At 35.5% G+C, this 18,093-nt stretch overlaps 2 non-coding genes across 2 annotated transcripts; both read left to right on the top strand.

The window, feature by feature from the left end:
- The first annotated feature begins 5,711 nt into the window (after positions 1-5,711).
- LOC145141497 (small nucleolar RNA snoR2/U65) lies at positions 5,712-5,863 on the top strand. Its single transcript, XR_013722704.1, has one exon. It is a non-coding gene; the product is annotated as a small nucleolar RNA snoR2/U65 (small nucleolar RNA).
- A 61-nt stretch (positions 5,864-5,924) lies between these two features.
- On the top strand, positions 5,925-6,007 carry LOC145141491 (small nucleolar RNA snoR77Y). Its single transcript, XR_013722699.1, has one exon. It is a non-coding gene; the product is annotated as a small nucleolar RNA snoR77Y (small nucleolar RNA).
- Positions 6,008-18,093: the final 12,086 nt, after the last annotated feature.

Genomic DNA, 18,093 nt, shown 5'->3' with positions numbered 1-18,093 from the left:
TCCAACACGGCCCGTGTACCCCTCTGACTCCGAATCCAAACTTGATTTTTCCAACTTTTTCGTTCTTCGCCCGATCATCCCAAAATCTTCACCAATGCTTCCCGGCACCTCCCAAAGCGCGTCCCAACCTCCGGTTTACCTGAAAAATACATGAAAGTGTGCAAATAAGGTTGTTCTAGAGACTAACATGAATATGATGAAATGCAATAAAAATGAACAATAACTATGCTAAATAGATGCATAAAAGGGGACTAAAAGGTGTGAAAAAAAGTGCACAAAATGCACCTAACAAATCTCCCCAACCTTAGACCTTTCTTGTCCTCAAGAAAGAACAAGAACCGCACAAAGAAGACGATTTCTAGATGGAAAATGAAATATAGAACAAATGTGGACAGGAAGATCCTAAAAGCTAAGAATGAATGCATGCAATAAAAGATATGAAAAAGAAACATATGTACAAAAGATACTTAAGAAACAAAATGAACCAAAGAAAAAAAAATTAAGAAGACAAGTAATTTATTTATTTTTTTATAAATATATATAAATATGATCAAACTTTACATCAACGGGGCTCCAATCATTAATACTTAGGCGACCATCTTGCTACCTTCCACATATTATAGACTCCCAAAGTGAGGAAGACCACGAAACAGTGTAACCCAATAATCCAACTATAGTTTTATTTAAACTTTATACCTTAATTAGCTTTATGGGTGAAAATAACACGGTCCGGGATCTCATGTCCTTAAGACTAGATGGCCAAGAATCAGAATCGACGCATCCTTAAGAACCCGTCACGGCGAATCAGCTTTCGCTGAAACAGTGAGCCCACCCGAAGGGGCCCAACTCCTATGCTTTCACTTTTTCGAGAGCCACAAGTATCATATCACACAGTTCTTCATTCACCAGATTTGACTTTGAGATGGCTTTTGATTTTGATTGAACTTGGATTTGTATCTTCATTTTGAGCTTTGAATTCTTCAATCAACTTTTGTATTTCTGGTAATTTCTTCGTTTGAGTACTTGAAATTCTGATTTGAGTGCTAGATGTGACAGTTGCACCCGTTCTTCTTTCTTGACTGTGTGGATCTGATACTTAAGCTCTCTGTTACCTTAAGGGTAACACGTGTCAACAAATAGGTCCGTGTTCTGTGGGTCCAGAGTTGTCGATAAAGATTATTTTTAAACATTCAGAAGCAAATCATCCTAAAGCTGTTATTACCGCCCACAAAAAACGTTTCAGTATGTCATTTTTTTATTATCTAAGGTTGGGGTCTCGAATTACGGTATTTGGGTTCCCTAGTTATGACAGTTGATTCTACACTTCCAGTAACTATCGGGACGCCTTGGGTATTTTGTTTTTCATTTGATTTCTTGTTTTCCCACTTCATGGAGCTATCGTATGTAAAGATTGTATTCATCTCGTATTAATTTTTTTTTTTTTGGAAACAATGAATGAAAATGGGATGCAAAAACTAAAATATTTTTGGGTTTTATAGATTTTAAAATGCAGAATGCACGAAAAAGAAAATAAGAATGCTAAAATCTTTTTGAGTTTTTTTATGCATGAATATGAACATGAAATGCATGGATAAACCTAATGTACAACTCTACCCCAAATCTCCCCAAGCTTAAAGATAAGCATCGTCCCTGATGCTCGGAGAGGGTGGAACAACCTAATCACCGGAAGGTGGTGCGAGATGGTAGTCGGGTCGGGTAATGTCCAAAACAGTCATAAGTGCACACAAATTGAAATTTTAAGCAAAATGTGGACGATTAAAGACATGGAAAGAATTTACCGAATCGTTCTTGGAGCCTAACAATTGTGGTGAGAACCTTCTCTTCATCTTCCCCAAGCTATTCGTGAAATATTTTTGGAGCCCGAGAGTCATTTTCTAGGCAAAAACAAGTTTATAACCATTTCGGACATTAAAATTTTGAAATTTACCAAAGACTAAAAAGTTTTAAAAAGAAAGGACAAAAATACCCCCGGGTTGCCTCCCGGTTAGCAGCCCTTTTTTAAAGTCGTTGGCTCGACATGACCCCTGAATATGCATCAATCTAAGTATGTGGGGCTCTCCAACTTACTAAACTTTTCGCCACCTCCTTCAATGGAACACTTATCTTGTACTTGACTTTCTTTTTGCGTGGGAACCATGTTGGACTTAGACCCTTAATGATAAAAATCGTCCAGTCGACCCCTTTCTTGTACTTGTCCAGTAAGGTGGTCAAATCTTCCTTCTTTGATAAGGTGGTTGATTTGATGACCGGTTGGGTGTCTTCCTTCTCGGGGTACATATCCCTTGAAGGGTCCAACAAATTTGTCGTTTTCGGCTCTTGTGGTTGGTCTACCGGTGAAAGGAGTTTCTCATTGGTAGTGGGTGCCTCAGCCTCTTTTTTGTCAACCTCCAACACCTCCTCTACAACTTCCATGTCAACATTCTTAATTTCTACTTCTTCCTCGACAACCTTCTCCACTTCTACTTCATCCTCATCTTCCCCGTCTTTTAATTTTAGTCTTGGGCCATCAAAGTTTTCCCCATCGTTCAAGGTGATGGCAGAAACGGTATGCCTTGGGTCCACTTCAATCTGCGATGGTAGTTTGCCTTGAGTTTCCAATATACTCACAGATTGAGTAAGTTGTGCAATTTGTTGCTCTAAGCTTTTGAGGCTAGCTTTGGTTGTTTCCTGAAAGATTTGGGTAGTAGTGGCAATGCTTTTCACAATGTCTTCCAAGGACATGCTCAACATTTCAGTTTGTTGAGGAGGTGGAGCATATGGTTGTTGGAACTGTGGAGTTGGTTGGTATTGGTCATATCCCCAAGCTTGGTAATGGTTGTTTCCCCAAACTTGGTTGTTGTCCCACCATTGATCATGTTGAGTTTGATCATAACTCCATTGGTTTGGCCAGTAGTAGCTTCCCGTTTCTTGCACTTCTTCCCATTCTCCTTGTAAATATGGACACATATCGGTATGATGTCCATTTTGAGTGCAAAAATCGCAAGGAATAGGTGTGGGTTGCACACTTTGGTCATTTCCAATCATCATAACTAACTAAGCTAGCTTAGAAAGTTGGTCTTCAATGTAAGGAGTATTCATTTCTGAGCGACACTTTTTGTTTTGTTTTTTTTTTCTATTTTTTTTTGTTTTTTATAGAGATGTACCTGCTCACAAAAATCTAGGCATAAACAATTAGTAACACCGTGTCCCCGGCAACGGCGCCAATTTGTTAGGCGTGTCAAACCCAACAAATAATAGGGGTACAACAGACTCCAAATACACTGCTTTAATGCACTACAGAGTAGTACAAGGTAAGCAGGGTCGAACCACAAAGACACAGGATAAAAGTCTATACCTCTTTGCGTAAGGTACTTTGGTCACAAAAGGGGTCTTGTTTGCAAAAGTCAAATAATGAAAATAACAATCAACTTTGGAACATGCAGAAAATGAAATAGATTTGTAAACAAGTTGTAAAAGTGCTCCCAGTGCTAGTTCTCAATGTTGCTGTTCAACTTGCTTATGACTTGATGTAATTCATGATTGCTATTCTAAGCTGGTACTGAAAGATATTAACACGCTCTAATACCTCTCGCTTGCCAAATTATCTAACCAAAACACGCTCTTTGACTAGACCTAGCTTTACTAATTCAACCTAAACACGCTCTTAGATTGCATTGAAAAACTGCATTAAGTTTTGTACAAGCTTCCCAACAATGTTCATTTCTTCTCATACGCTCGGAAGTGTGAAAACATGTGATATATGTTTTACAATAAGAAAACTTATTGCTTGTTACCAATTATTAACTCAATAGAACGATTAGGTGCCCTAAAAGTTAATTAACTGCACAAAAATTCAATTCATGAAAGTGGTCAATCCAACACAAATCAAATTCAAGGATTCTAGTTTAAACAAAAACATAATCACTAGAATAGAATCACAAATCAAACATCAAATCATATGCTTCAAGTCAAGCAATCAACATGTTTTGAACAAGAACTAGAAACTAGGGTTTCTTAGCCACACATGGCTAAGAACAAATCAAACAAGAATAAAAGATGGAAATAATGTGCAATTACAACTTACAAATACTAGAAATAATGTTTCCAAATGATTACTAATCAATCCCTTGCAATAACCCTTGAAATCCTCTCTCAAAATGTGCTCTGATATGTTGTGTGTGTCCCCAAATGACTCAATTTCCGTAATATGAAAGATAGGAAAAACTGCCAAAAGTTGGTTTTTGGGTCGAACACGGCCCGTGTTGACTTGCACTAAACTGACACGGCCCGTGTTCAGCATGGTTAACACGGCCCGTGTTGATTTGCACTAAACTGACACGGCCCGTGTTCAGCATGGTCAACATCTTCTTTTCTGGTCAACACGGCCCGTATTGATTTTGCAGTGTAAATCCAACACGGCCCGTGTACCCCTCTGACTCCGAATCCAAACTTGATTTTTCCAACTTTTTCGTTCTTCGCCCGATCATCCCAAAATCTTCACCAATGCTTCCCGGCACCTCCCAAAGCGCGTCCCAACCTCCGGTTTACCTGAAAAATACATGAAAGTGTGCAAATAAGGTTGTTCTAGAGACTAACATGAATATGATGAAATGCAATAAAAATGAAGAATAACTATGCTAAATAGATGCATAAAAGTGGACTAAAAGGTTTGCAAAAAGGTGCACAAAATGCACCTAACAATTATTATTATTATTATTAAAAAATATTATAAATAATAGTAATGTAAATAAAAATAATAAAGCAAAGTTTGTTTTTATTAATTATTAGATATACAGTTTGAGTATTAAAATTGTGTGATGCATTATACATATTATATTAAACATAAACATCCAGTTGACTATACAAGGATTCTTATCCGGTAGTTTTAATTTGTACGCATGGACGAACTTTATTAGGGCAAGGGGGGGCTATACCCCCCTTGATTTTTTTGTTACAAATAACCTTTATGCTTTAATTTTATACATATTAAACCAAAAAATATAAAATTTGGCGGTGGCCCCCCTGCTCACCGATTTTTATACATATTATATTTTCAGCCTCCAAATCATATGTTAAAGCTCCGCTCCTGTTTGTACGTACGCAGTATACAAAGTTTTCCCTACAGTTTTCTCATGTAATTCTTTTATTTTTTTTACTGAATGATAAACTTATTGAATGATTTGCATTGCTATCTGATTATAAAAGTGGTGATACAATTATGAAAAGTATATGATAATTACTTATTAACTATTTTACATAATTGGTCATTGTAATTTATATGTCTGTCAATTATTAACTCATTTTTATTATTATTAGAACTAAGAACTAATAATATTAATAATTTAAATGTATGTCAATTATTCAAACATAAACACTGTATATCTAAACAACTCTATATATATAATCATCTTTCGATATTTCAAACATATTACCAAGAATCTAGTTTCATTTAAGAATGGTAACATCAAATAGACATTGGGCTCTTGATGAGTATCGAATTTCGTGATTGGGCCGAGGTTTTCCTTCTATTTTGACCTAATTTACTATTACAATTCGCTATATATATAACTCCGGCGTTTCCATTTATCATATCTTTCACAAAGTTTCTACACATCCGTTCATATCTCCAACTGAACAGAGTTCGTCATATTGATCTGAGCTTAGATCTATTAGGTTTTTTCATCTGAACTGTTATGTGCTTTTCGTTGTCAGGTTCGATGCCACGTCGGCGGTAGCAAAACCTGCTTTGACCGGCGATGCTATGATCGGACCAATATGAAGCTTACTCGTTTCGCATCTTATAGGAACCTGTGAACTGATAACATTCTATTCATTCACAGAGCCGTTTAGTGCGATTACATTTGTTTTTATTTTTTTCTAAAACTAATTTCATAAGGTGTTTAACGATTTGATTTGGAAAACTGAAGCCGATGATGATTTAATTATAAAATGTTGGAATTACCGACTGATTATTCATTGATGATAACTAGGCTGCCTGAGGCTTCTTTTCCTACTTTAATTTATGGTATTTTACCACCGTTTTTATCCTGATTACGAAACTACAATGTTTGATTTGTTCGTTTTGAGTTAAACTCGGATTTTTATTAAATACTGTAAGTTTTTTTCTCTAATTTAATCCTCTAACCGTTGCAAAATGTCTTCCTACATTTTGAAAAATGTTTCTCATTTAGTTGTTATTTTTCTCTAATGTTTCTCATTTAGTTGTTATTTTTCTCTTACAACTATCACTAAACTAACCAATTTTATGTAAACATGTTTATGTAAATTATTTTCTTTTATGTAAATTGTTTGCTATGTTGTCTCTTTAATCTTTTTAAATTAAATATTATATTAGGAACAAGCTAAATGTAACTTATTTGACCAAATTAAGTCAAGGGTAATTTGAGGTAAATACAAAATATCACGTAATCCAGTTAGCTATCCATGTTTCCAAAATAGCAATGTATTCTGAGGCTGGTTTCCAGAATAACATTGTACTTTAAAATCAATGATTTATATTTTACTAAAATTACAGCGAACAAATGTTGGTGCCATTAGGTTATTGTTAGTAACAAATTACAGTTGTTGATATAGATGGATTTCAACGTCATCAGATTCAACAATGGTTTGAAGATTTTGTTAACCCTAATTTCATATTGCATAAACCACAGAAGTAGAACAATGTATATCAATCAATACAAATATCAGAATCTAATATCATGCAGACAGATAACAATAAATGATGATCACAAAGCAGAAAAACAAGAATGGGGGAATATATGGGGAAAACGTTTTATTAAAGAAAAAATCGTTAAACATTTACAATGAAAGCGGAGTGGGCAAAGGAGGTAGTGGCGTGGAGCTACGGAGGAGGAAATGAGGAGGTACGATCAGCGAGGAACAACAGAGGCTACAGTGAGGATTGATGACCGGCTAGGAAAGCTTGTTAAAAATGTCTTCTGGTCAAAAAGTGTATATTTTTGGTTTTTTTTTTGAAAAATGATCAAAAAGACTTTTTTAAAGTATTTTTTCTCTTTTAAAAAACAAACACTTATTTGCAAAACTAAAAAATGGTGTTATTATATCTATTTTTTTTTGGGTTTTGGTTTTTGTTCAAATTTGGATATTTTTGTATTCAATGTCTTTTTGTCATGTTTCTATACGAGTTTGGTCCCTATTAAACTTAAAAAGAGTAAATGTCATTTTAATTTGTTTTCCTCATTTTCTAAAAAGGAGATTAATAGACAAAAGGAGTTTGAACAAATGAAATATTCGATAAAACCTATAAAATTAAACATGCAATTCATTTTTAGGTAAGATAAGAAAGACCGGGTGGTAGCAATAAAGAGGGAGATCGGGGGTTAGGTGCTGTTAAACTTCCTGAAACCATCGACATTTCTTTTCTTTCTTCTTCCAGTTACAACCTGTCCCTTTTTTCTTTCTAATCGACCTCTAAATCATAAACGAATTGTGATCTTTCTTTGATTTTTCTTTGTCTTGAAGATAACTAGGAAGAAACTTGTCGTGAAATGTAGAAGAAGAATGTGATCTTTCTTTGATTTTTGTTTGTCTTGAAGATAACTAGGAAGAAACTTGTCGTGAAATGTAGAACGAGGATTAGAAGGGTTCTTGTTCTTTTATTTATCAATGAAGGGAAGGGATGGGGAAGAAGATGATGAGTGGGTGATTTTTTTTTTTTTTTTGGATTTTGACAGAGAAATAGAGAGAGACAGGGGGAGAAAAAAGGGAGATCGGGAGCCTATGGGTGAGTTGGAAGGATGGACGGTAATGAGAAGTTGATAAGTGAGTATTGAAGGAGATCAGAGAAGAAGATGAGGGTGTTGAAGAAGATCATGGTGATTCTATCTTTTGGGTATTAAAACGAGAGAGAGAGAGAGAGAGAGAGAGAGAGAGAGAGAGAGAGAGAGAGAGAGAGAGAGAGAGAGAGAGAGAGAGAGAGAGAGAGAGAGAGAGAGAGAGAGAGAGAGAGAGTTTATTATTATTTTATACTTATTTAAATAGATAAAGAATGAAAAAAAAAAATAAAAAAAAATACATAAGGGTTTTACAGTAATTTCAGTTATCAAAGAGACTAAAACCACAAAAAAAAAAAAATATGGCTAAAAGGACCACGAAGCAAAAAAAAAGTCAGAATTTAGACGAAAACCCAGAAAAAATGCATACCGTAAGGACCATTTTTGCAGTTTTGTCAAACATCTTATTTTCCTGAAGACATAAGTGCCCTTTAAAAAACAAAAACAACATAAGTCTAGAGGAAATGGTAACACTCCTAGCACCTTGACGCATCACATTTTTGAATATCATGTCATTTTTTTGCTTGCCACCTCTCTAGCACCTTATTCTTAGCATTTCACAGAGAGTGGTAACATTTCTAGCACTTCATTTCTTTTTGGGTAAAAAAAAATATTTTTCTAATAAAAAATGTGAAATTGGGTAAAAAAAAAAAGGGCTCGATCTGATCAAAGTGGAAGCAACCAATCAGAGTCAAGCAAAATAGTCTTTTTCCTCTTATCAATCCCTTAGCGAGCCACCCTTAGCGAGCGTTAGGGGGCGGTGTTCCAAACCCTTAGTAAGTCTGTAACTTCAAGTTTCAGGTATGTCTCTTTTAAGTAAATTAATATTTCAAATTTTGGATTTCTGATGGCCACGACGGGGTGATGGAGTCCCACGACGTGGCCAAGGCCAATATTTGCGTGGAGACTAAGTTAGTCCCACGACGTGGCGATCTATTCGTCACAGTGTGGCCGCTGTTTGATGGCAAACCCTAATATGGGGTTTGTGCCCCTATTTAAGGGATGTGATGTTGCCTACCCTCAGTCTCAAACATTCTCCCTCAGCCCCATATGAAAACCCTAGCCTCTGTTGCTAACTCTGAGTTTTTGTGGTCTTTGGTGGTGTTTTGAAGAAGAAGAAGAAAGTGCCCTTGGGCTTTGTTTCAGCAAGCAACTCTCCCCATCCACTTTGTGCAAGTTTTCTGGACTTTTTTAAGTCCCCAAGATCCGATTTTTATGTTACTTGTCTCTAGATGTAGCCCTTTTGTCCCTTAATCTTCTTGGTGTGGGAATTTGGAAAGTTGAATCCCATAAATTTTGGGATCAGTCGGCGTACGCCCAACGTACTTCTGGTTACGCCCAGTGTAGTCAGGCTTGACCCCGACCCATTTGAATCTTCGAGTACGCGACACGTAGGAAGCGTATGTCCAGCGTACGCGTTGGGCGGTTGACTTTTTGCTGAATTTTGACTTTGGCCAAGGATTTAGGGTTTCAGACCATGGAAGGGGCAAAATGGTCTTTTTGCCCTCAAGGAGCGTAGTTGTGGGATTTGGACTTGTGAGTCGGGATAATGACATTAATTGACTAGGGTTACTTGTTGTGTTTATTAGGAGGAGTCTAGTTCCGACAGTTCGGGTGTGAGATTTATCTGCCATCAGTATCAGGTGAGTCTCCTCACTTATTTTTACCTGTGTGGTAGAATAGTTGTATTTGTGATGACCAACTAGGTCTAAATGTTATTATTGTGTTATGTTGTTTATGTGTGACTGAGACTGCATATACTCTCCCGGGTTGTTGATGACCCATCGGGCGTGTTTTCCCACTGGGACTGCTGATAGTCCCCAAAGTTGTTGATAACCCGTAGTTGCGTTCTGTATGTGGTATCTTGGGGAACTCACTAAGCTTCGTGCTTACAGCAGTTGATTATATGTGTTTCAGGTACTTCTGAGGATCGCGGGAAGGCGAATGTCTGATTGTACACACTCGTTGGGAGATTTGTTACTGGGCATTTTATGGCACTCTGATATTTTGTGATGATGATTTGTATGTGACACTTATGTTTTTCTGATGACTTGGTTATGAACAATATTTTGAGTGATTTAAAAATTAAAAAAAATTGGTTTGAACTTTGAGGTGTTACAATATTCTTTGAAGTGTTTTCTTGCCGGGAAGCCACATGAACTTTTGAATATTTGTTTTAGTTCGTCAAAAGAATGTTCTTTAAAAGAAAACTCATATGTCAAGAAGTCAGTGGGAGTCGTATTAATCTTGAGAGTTTCAATAGTCAATCGACAATAAACCTTTTATTTATCACTAGCACGTGGTATGAGGTCGATAACCTATCGTTTTTGGTTGACACATTCTTATTTCTGTGCACTTCTAGTTGAGTTGGCAATGCTTATGAGTTCTATGTTTTTTCATTTAACTACAAAAACAAAAGCGCATTGGTAAGTAAAAGTACATTGATCAATATGGGTGAATTGATAACAACATGGAAGCATTGGTAGGCCCTTGAGCTACTAGAGGGCTATAAATTTAGAATAGTGAAGTTCAGTCCATGAAGGAAATCTAAATTTGAATTTAGTTTTATCCTAAACCTTGTCTTATGATTGTAGGTTGGAAATGATAGATTCACATGGATGGAAATGTATTCACCATGAAATCTAGGTGTCAAAGATTTCACCCTAATTAATGATAATGATTATGAGGAAATACTTTTGCTAGTAGATTTAAAAGATTTGACAAAAATCAATATGGATATTGGTTGTGTTTATTGTGCTCTCAGATTCTCAATATGATTACAACATCCCTCTTCATATTTCAAATTGTGAGGAATGGAAAGGAATTGTTTGAACTTTCAAGACATATATCTATAAGTTCTGAAAAGGTTTAAACACACACATGTGTTGTCCAATTAAGGTGTATAAGCTTAAGAAGTCTAGTTGGAGACTTATCGAAGCATCGTGTAACTGAAATTTGTACTTCAGTAAGAAAATCAAGAGTATTGATTTCTAGAAGTCCAATTGATTTCTGAGGTACATGTCAAAACTAGTGGGAGCATAATTATTATGCTAGTATTGCATGTTGACAATACTGTTCATAGGGAACAAAGTTTTCAATTTGCAAGTTGCAAAAGTTCGGGAATTGTTTCTCTATATTAAACCTAAGGGAGAGGGTACTTGTACTTCCTTTTTATTCTAAAGGTTTAGATCGTAGGGTTTAATAGAAATTAGTCATAAACGTATATGAATATTATGTTGAAATTGTTCAACATAGGAAATTCAATATATGAAAATATTATAGCAAGAAACTGAACAGATATCAAATCCTTATGTCAGACATAATAAGTCGAGTCCCATATGCTTCAGATATAGGATCCATTACACATGCTATAATATTTAATTATTCTAATTTTTCAAATGCTCAGAGAATTTTGAGAAAAGGAACTAGAATTTTTTGTGACTAAAGTTGTTTAACAACTGTCAAGAACATTTTGAGGTTATACCAAAAGACAAATTGTTGATGGACAGTTAGAAGTATGATATTAATTTGATGGACCATAGTAACATCAGTCTACATTGAGATGGTTCTTTGTTAGAATTGATGGTTATATGGAAATATGGAAATGTTTCCATAATGGTAGATACTTGAAAAGTCTGTATGTGAGTTGGAAACTTTAATGCAAGAGAAGTATTCAAGGAGTGTACCTTGAATTAGAGCTTTCATTATCATGTATTTGTTTCTAGTAACAAAGTTACAATGGAATATTCTATAATATCGAAGACTCAGTCTTTAAGACTTTGGAATCTTGATATCACAGGAGATTAATGCATTTTAAGTTGGAATTCCAACACATCTTGGATAGTGATAAGAATTTGAAATTGTAAAATGAGCATTATTGGAAAAATGTTCAGTTGATCTGTTCACAAAGGAAGGGCTATAGAGAGGCATAGTATGCATGTTCATAACATGGCATGTGTAACGCCCGTAGATCCGGGCTAGTCAATCTAGAGATAATAGGGGTCAAAAACGACTTTACAACAAAAGATTATTTAGAATAAATAATCTTAACCAAGTGGTAGTATATGTTCCAAGGGTTCCGTACATATAAAGAACGCGAAAATCCGAGTTATAACGAAGAAGTTATGGCGCGTCAAAGTTTCGCTGCAAAACCGGCACGGCACCGGGAGACGTAAATAGTGAATTTACGAAAGATGACTTTTTAGCCTTAGTGATCTAAACGAAAGTTGTAGTATATGTTAAACCGAGAACATCCATAAAAAGAACGCCCAAATCTGACTTCGTATGAGGAAGTTATGATTTTTCTAAGAATTGGCATAGCAGTGCACGACCTGAAACTCGAATTTTAGTTCGAGCGGTTTTTGGCTTACGCAACCTAAATGAGAGTTGAAGATCTCATTAATAGGAACTCAATGGTAAAAAGACAGACGAAAACGGAGTCCGTATAAAGGATTTACAAATTCTTCGTGGTCATTTAACAGTCTAATCTCATCCTACTGTTAAATTTAAGATCGGTCGAGAATTAGCCGATGGAGTCTAAATGAAAGTTGTAGATATTGTTTTTACCTACGCGTGGAAAAAAAGAACGTAGAAAAGAGAGCTCGTATGCGAAAGTTACGGGGTTTAGAAGTCGGCACGGTGCTGCTGCAAAAGGGGTGACGTGGCTGATTATGGGTCAAGGCTTTCTCCCCAAGGCAAGCCACCAGAAGGTGACATGTGGCATGGGCTCGACGAGTAGTAGGACCTACTCGACGAGTAGAGCTGTTTTCCAGCCTATAAATAGAGGTGTCGGGTTCCCTCATTCTTCACACCATTCCAACCTCCTCTCTCTATCTCTCTCTCTAGAACCTCTCTCTAGCCCCTAAACCCCCCAAAAAGCCTAGGGAACCTCCCTAGCACCCGAAGGAAGCCCGGAGGCTCCCGGAGTCCCGAGAAAGGAGCCTTTCGGCTCAGGAACGCTGCTCCGGCGAAGCCCGGTTTTTGAGAAAAACCCGCTGTAAGTGCGTTACGCCTAACCTATCTTTAGTATAGCTTATGTTTTAATATAGTAATGTTATTTGGACCTTATAATAATTATTTGGGCTATTATTATGAGTTATATAGTGCTGTTTAACGCTTATATAATAATAATAATAGCTAGACTGTTAATAAGTCTCGGTTAACGTTAGATTAAACCCTAGTGGTATTGATACTAGGTTTTGTCAAGGGAAAATTGTTTTGAGATAACGAAGCGTTGTCCGAGTTCCGAGTCACCACCTTTCAGGTGAGTGCATAGTCCCTTTCATCTTACACATAGATATGAAGTATTTAATATAAATTACGTGTTATGTGTGCATATTGTCTGTATACTTGCCGTCTGTGTTGGGTGAAAGATTTTTATACATGTTTTAAATGATTTAAACTGCATATGTATTTTATATCTACAAAATGTGTTGGGTAAAACATGGGTAGATGAAATAGTTGATGTGTGACAAAAATAAAATGATGAGAAGTGATATAGACCATGAGATAAGGTTGAGAGGTAAACCATGAGAGAAGCCTTTTACCCATGTGTTGGCCCCGTCATTTAGCAGAGTATGGATGACAACCACAGACTATTCTAGACAGTCCAGTGGACACTAGCAGGCTCGCAACCTGTAGGTGTTTTGAACTGTGTATTCACCAGATGTACTCTAAAAACCCATTGACATGTATTGCGAGTGGATTCTCGGAAACGATACTGTCGATAAACGAGATAAAAACCCATTGACATGTATTGCGAGTGGATTCTCGGAAACGATACTGTTGATAAACGAAATAGCCCTGGCAGCTATGGATTTAGTGCCTGTTGAGCAAACCCTGACAACTATGGATTTAGTGCCCGTTGAGTAAACCCTGGCAACGATGGATTTCGTGTCTAATCCTTAGGATGATCCTTAGGAACGAATGAACAAGAAATAGTTGATTCTTAGGGTAGATCCTTAAGAGTAAATAAGATAATGGGGATGGGTAATTGGGTTAATTGTTTGATGATTAAACATAATAATTATATTATTGTGGGTTGAAAACCCTATGTACTCACCAGGTTTCCCAACCTGACCCACTCAGTTTATTTGTATCACAGGTCTCGATATGAAGTTACATTACACTGAGAGATTTAAAAGAGATGTAGATCACTAGTGTAAATGAATGTAAGTTCTGTTTATGCTTATGTTTCTGTATTGACGATGACATCCCAATGTTTTAAAATGAATAAAAATACATTTCTTCGGAAATGCTTTGATAACGTATTTATCATGTTTTTCTGGGAACAAATTCCGCAACATTTTCATTAAAAGAGGTACTCTGATTTTCATAAAGCATAAACAAAATCAGCCTTTTCTGGCCGTGAAAATGGGGATGTCACAGCATGGCTGATGTTTAATTCAAGTGGTTTGTTAATTACTCGAAACATTATACAATGAATAAAGTCGTAATTGTTATGGTGATTAAATAATAGAGATTTTTTATATTCAATAGTTTTGAGACCATAGTTAAGTAGTTTATTATTGTGTTTCACTTTGCATGTTTTACTTCCTAAATGATTTGATGATTCAAAATTCCACAGTCGCTCATACTTTTGGAAGTAAGTAGTGAATTAATACTGCCATGAATCGAATTGTAGATTGTATATGGAGATTAGACATTGCAATGGTTGCTACAATATTCATGAGTACTTAAAAAATTGGAGATTTTTAGTATTGGATAAACTCACGCTCAGAGAATTACTTCATGGATTTTATCACAAGTAATTATGAGATGACAATATCTTATATTCTTGAAATTGAGATATATGAGATGTAATTTTCAATTCGTTTGTGCATTGGTGTTATGTTAACACATCAGTAACATGATGTTATAAAACATCGCGTCATGCATGAATTGGTGAGTAAAAGATACAAGCATATGAATCAAAATTTATTCGTTTCTTTTGATCTAAAGGGATAAGAGATATCTTTGGGCCCCTCGATGATTTGTTGTCGACATCTGAAGTGCTTGTCCGAGCCCAGACTGAATTGATGTATTCAATTAGTATTCTGAATTCAGTCGTCATAAATTAGGAAACCAGGAAACAAAATTTTGGACAATGAGATTGATTTCAATCCATGTCTCGTGTCCATACGATATCTTGTAAAATGAAGGAATATTTGATCACTTATCTTAGGACTAATGTCCGATCAGATCAGAGACTGAAGTTGCTTTGAAGCACCATTTGCTGATAATTTAGAAGTTATACTGGCAATTATAGTTATAGATTAATCCAAGTGAGAGTATGTCGGATTAGGTGTCTAAGCCAATAACTAAATTGGTATATACTTGAATTATTAACAAAGTCCTTTTGGGTTGTCCTCAAACCTAGTAATTGAATAAGATGACTTTTAGAGTGAGTGAGAGAGAGAGAGAGAGAGGGAAAGAGATAGATACTGATTTATTGATTTGTTATATGATTAATAAGTAGTAATAAATGATTTGTTAATATATTATGAGAATAATATATTAATTAGAAATAGTATTATTTAATTAATAATTAATCAGCAATTAATTAGAATTAATTTTGGGATTAATTTGATTAATTAAAAGTACTAGGACCTAAGCTCTAATTTGTTTAATAGTTGAACGAAAGGCATTTCAGAACCTTCCTGAGTGATGGACGATTTTAAGAGCTAAAATAGGGTTTCTGGAATATTTCATATTAGATAATATGGATAATTAGGAAACTAGATAATTACTTGATTTGAAATATTATTATTTTAATCAAGTAAGGGTTATCTAGGGTTTTCCAATGAGCTATAAATAGGGTCCATTAGCTTCATATTTCCGGCCACTCTTTTGCTTTGAGCATAGCCAAAATCTTCCCTCTATTCTTCTTTCTCTTCAAGTTTCCTAGTTGCTAGGGTTTGGATATGAACCATCAGAGGCACGAGATTTCTGGTGCTAGCTTCTAAGAGTTTTGAAGAAGGATTTGATTAGTTATTTACTACAATAACTAAAAAGGTATGTAACCTCTTATTAATTTCGATTTCATTAGGTTTATATGGTTTTTGTTGTTCAATAGAATGTTACTTCAATAGTGTTATGACTAGATCTAATAGGTTGCATGTACCCTTAAGTGTATAAGGATTTATCCGCGTTATTGCATGTAAAACCCATCACAAAGTACCCTATATCATGGCTTTTCACCTTTCACTTTAGTCTCTTAATGGGAACGAGTTGTCTATCAATTCACCGTTCCCATACAAGAAGTAGCTAGCCTCTTGTACAAGTGAGCATGTCTAAAATACTACAGTATACCTTAAGTCACCTTTAACACCTTTTTCCATGGACTTTATAGGTACACACTAGTATTTTCCCACGTCTACATGGATGCATATGGATTCATGATAAAACTCTTTAAAATCATTAAAACTCTTTTCGAACTGCTTATCTCATTTACTATTTTCAAAACTCTTAATCCAATTTTCTTTCAAAACTCTTTAATAAATTCATGTTATGAATGCACACATAGGTAAACACACAGGGCAGTTCCAAACATATTTTGGGCCCGGGGCGAAAGAGAAAAAAAGGTCCTTAAAATACACAAAATTTTCCTCAAAATTTTTATAATTGAATGAAAACTACTTGTACTAGCATTTATATATAATAAAGTCTATAAAAATTTTGGGCCCCCCTTAAAATATGGGCCATGGACGGTTGTCCCTATCGCTCATCCTCTGGGATGGCCCTGTAAACACATAACATTCTAATGAGGTATGGTACCAACCCACTTAGAACTTCGAGGTCGACAAAAAGGCCCTAACAACCCACACGATCGAGAAGCAGACCAAACAAAATACACTAATAATATTACTATTAGGCAATAATTACTCGACAACACTAACCTAAATAAAATACCCCCTCAGTAAAAAAATCAACATACTAGACCCAAGAAACATTATTCTACAAAAGCAACAATAGTCACCAAAGTGCAAAGCCATTATCCGGAAATATATAATAACCTAAAGTCCTCCCCTGGGATATACATACTCCTCCCTAATCAAAAAGAGGTTATATATATATATATATATATATATATATATATATATATATATATATATATATATATATATATATATACTAGCCGTATACCCGCGCAAAGCGGCGGTAGCAAATAATTTCTTTTGGCAATTAGTTCTATTCGACAACATACTGTTTTTCTTGCGTAATATTTTTAGGCGACGATTTTTTTGGCACACTATTTCAAGTTAATAGTTTCCTTTCAACGGATATTTTCTTTTTAAGAAACATGTCTTCGATTTTTTAACTTCATTCGGAAATCAAACCTTCAAGTTCATTCCAAAAGCATAAATTAAAAACCAAACTTTACGGAACCTGTGAATTAGAAGGGTGGGGAGAGCAAAGGGGGGATTAGTTATCTTTCGATTTTGGTTCTTGTTTTTCGCCACAATCATTTTATCTTTCGATGGGCGACGAATAGTTATATTTCAACTAATATGTTATCTACTTATCATCAACATTTATTATGAATTAGAACCTACCATTCGATCCCCTAGGTTCTTAATATTTTAAAATTTACAAATATTTGTTTTATATTTTGGTGACCATAATGTTGTTGAATATTATAACATTTAGTACAAATCAATGTGTTATTTGAAGAAATGAAAAAAAAGTATATCACCAAATATATTACATATATTTTAACTATTTGTAGTAATTTATGTACTTGCATATATATTAAATTATTACATTTTCAAAATTTATTTTTAAAAACAAGAAAATGTTATCTTGATTTACTTTTGATTACAATACACAAACCGTAAAAAGAACCAATATGGCATTAACCATTAGTCAACTTAAAGAAAATGTTTAAACCATAAATGATATAAAATAGGGATGAGCAAAGGAACCGACCCGGCTAGAACCGTTCCGAACTGGACCCGGCCTGGAACCGAAGTCGGCCGGAATTAACAACCGAACCGGACCGCCGGTTCCCGGTTCCAACCAGTTCTTGCCGTGTCTTCAATGTTGGAACCAGTCTTCAAGAAATAGCAACAAACGGTTCCGGGTTTTGCCGGTTCTACCGGTTTTTGTCGGTTCTACCAGTTCCCAGTTCCAAAAATCCACGAGAATATCATTCCGGTCCGACCCGAGTGATTCTATCCGGTTCCGGTTCTGGTATCGGTTCCGGCCGGTTCCCCGGTCTAAATGTTCATCCCTAGTATAGAAGATTTCCATTAGGGTATACTTTATTTCTTTAAAGATA

Source organism: Lactuca virosa, chromosome 9 (assembly GCF_052849685.1).
Source record: "Lactuca virosa cultivar CGN04683 chromosome 9, Lactuca_virosa_CGN04683_v6, whole genome shotgun sequence".
Lineage (NCBI taxonomy): Eukaryota > Viridiplantae > Streptophyta > Magnoliopsida > Asterales > Asteraceae > Lactuca > Lactuca virosa.
The sequence above is the reverse complement of the archived record's forward strand: the minus strand, read 5'-3'. Positions and strand labels throughout refer to the sequence as shown.